Below are 2,984 nucleotides of genomic sequence, written 5' to 3' on the forward strand. Positions count from 1 at the left end.
ATTTAAAAAAAATTTAAAAAAATAAGAAATTAAACTCACATTTTTTTATTTTTGTTTGTACGAAATGTACGAAAATAAAATCAAACTTTTCAAATTTTCATTCTGTTTGTCTTATTGACTTGAACCACCTTCGAACGAATTTTTATTTCATCAAATGTTTGAGCATGTCTATGAATATGTAGGTTATAGACTATGTACAAAGTAAAATCCCCAACTAATTGTAGCAAAATTCCATTACAAATTCGCAGCGCACAGCGCTAAAATGGAGAAGCAACAATTGCACTACAACAATAAGAAAAGCAAATATACAAACGGGGGAAAAATCACCCACGAACTGTCTCAGATAAAAATTACTGCTAATCTTAAAGCGAAAAAGAGTTCATGTGTAAATTAAAACAATACTAGTAAAACAAATAATGCGAAAAACACAGCAACAAAAAATCGGCGAGACTAAGCAAATGGAACTAAACACAATTGCTGCAAGAAGAAATTCAGTGAGTGAGCAATTCCAAGCGCAATAAGAAATGCTGCATGCGAAAACGTGCAGAAATCAAACAAAAATAAAAGTAAATTAAATAATACAAGTAAAGAAGGGCTAAGTTGGCCTGTAACATTTCATACTCTTGCAGGAATTAAATCCGGGGTATTACAAAAGACCTGTTAGTTTTATGATCCATAATCCATAATCTTGCAGGGATTAAATCCGGGGTATTACAAAAGACCTGTTAGTTTTATGAAATTTGTTCATTCCAAGCAATTCCAAGTTATTATGAAAGCAGGCTCTCTCTATTTTATTAAGACAACTCAAGTATTGGCCGATATATACGGTATAAAGTCACGCGGAGGTTCGGAAATCTTTATATTAGGTAAATGGGGGCTAAGTGAAGTATTGACCTTATTGAACCCATTTGTAGCGCACAGTCGTATAGGTATCAGGAAAGGATTCTCTCTGTATTTTAATTATATATCCCACACACTGACCCGATATTTTTGGTAAAAAGGATTCCACATATTCGGTAATTGAACACATCCGGATTTCAACTTATCTCTTTATCCTGATTTATTTGTAATCCTATATCTATCTCCCTTAGTGTTCCGTGATACATACAACCGTTAGGTGAACAAATACTTTAAACCTTACACCAACATGTCGCATGTGTATAAAAATTAAAAAATAAGATTATTAAAACAAGTCCGAAGCGAAAAGTGCATAACAAGTTAAAAGCGTAGTTAAACAAGGGTACTGTTGAGTAGTTGCAAAAAATAAAATAAAAATACATATGGTATGTATGTATGTATGTAAGTATATAGATGTGCAAACGTTGGAGTAATAAAATAACACTTAGAAAGTTGGTCACGCATAATTGCAAGTGACGCTGCAATGATAACAAAAACAAGCTTGCGGTATAAAGCAATAAAAATATTTTTTCACAAATATTAAAATATGCACAGACATACAACATACATATGTATATGGTAATATTTTCGCGGAAGGGTATAAGTTTTACCGGAAAGAAACTTGTTTAATCATATTGGCATATAAATTCAAAAATATACATATGTACATACAAGGTGAGTTCCAAAGTAAACAGAAAAACAAGAACGAATGTTTTTTTCGGCAAAATCAATTTATTTTATTCAAAATAGTCTCCTACTGCTGCAATACAGCTTTTTGCACGGTCCAAAAGCATGTCGAATCCGTATTTCAGCTCGTTGACCGGTATGGCCGGTGCAAACCGTGCATACACCTTTAGTAAGCTCAAATGTTCGGTCAAAATGCAATAAATCGATGTTTTTTTGGAGATGATCGATTCCATTTCCATGAATTTCAGTAATGATTTTGGCTGTTTTTTGATGAATTCACGCACAGTTTCGATGAAATTTCCAGTGATCACGGATTTTGATTGGCCCACATGTTGATCGGCATTTATGTACGTTCTCACGACCACTTTGAAAACATTGAAACCACTCGTGCACTCTGCTACGGGATAGGCAATCATCGGCATAAGCTTGTTTCATCAATTGAAACGTTTCGGTAAACATTTTACCAATTTTAAAACAAAATTTAGTGTTGGCTCTTTGTTCGAAGCTCATTTTCGCATCGATAACACAGACATACTTAGGATTTTCACATAGTCTCATAAGTTATAACGATCCGAAAACATAGCGTTCAGAGTTGTATTTGCGTAAACTTACTTTAGTATGCAATCCAACAACAAATTTTTTAAACTAGTATACAAATTTATGATTTTATGACTTTACGATACTTTATGACCCGTTGTGAGTACCCCAATGGTGCAATATTTGAAAGCCTATATGTACAAATTTTGTATATTTTTTCGAAATATTATTATTGAGAGCTTTACAAAGAATTCTGACGGCATTCTCTTCAATAGCAAATTTTATTAAAAATATACATATACATTTAAGCACTTTCAAAAGTGACCTTATCCCATGACAAATCACAGTACTTATTTCAAATTCCATAATTCAACAAATAATTAAAAGAAAGACATGAACAAATACCTAATTGCCTATTAAGAATTTTTTAAATTTCCTTTGACTAATTCGTTGCTGCCTAATAAATTTACTTTAATCATCAACACTCATTTATTGCCACAGAACATCAACAAATAAATTTAAAAAAGAAACACCTGTAGCTAACTAAAAAAAACCGCTGTTCTTATTGTTGTTTTTGGTAAAATAAATATAATTTACCAATGCGACCATACATACGAAACGGGAGACGCCAGTATAGTAAAATCTTTAGAATTTGTTCTTGTTAGAATCAGACACGTTATGCGCACGCTCACACCGTTGTTAAGTGAAGCATTGTGCGAATGAAAGGAGAACGACCGTGTGGCCTAATGGATAAGGCGTCGGACTTCGGATCCGAAGATTGCAGGTTCGAGTCCTGTCACGGTCGACAAAACAATTCTTTTTTTTATATAGTTTTAATTTTCATTTATTATATATATTTTATT

At 32.7% G+C, this 2,984-nt stretch overlaps 1 non-coding gene across 1 annotated transcript; it reads left to right on the forward strand.

The window, feature by feature from the left end:
• Nucleotides 1–2,853: 2,853 nt before the first annotated feature.
• Trnar-ucg lies at nucleotides 2,854–2,926 on the forward strand. Its single transcript has one exon. It is a non-coding gene; the product is annotated as a tRNA-Arg (tRNA).
• Nucleotides 2,927–2,984: the final 58 nt, after the last annotated feature.

Source organism: Bactrocera latifrons, unplaced genomic scaffold (genome assembly GCF_001853355.1).
Source record: "Bactrocera latifrons isolate USDA-ARS-PBARC rearing strain unplaced genomic scaffold, ASM185335v1 scaffold_86, whole genome shotgun sequence".
NCBI classification, from domain to species: Eukaryota; Metazoa; Arthropoda; class Insecta; order Diptera; family Tephritidae; genus Bactrocera; species Bactrocera latifrons.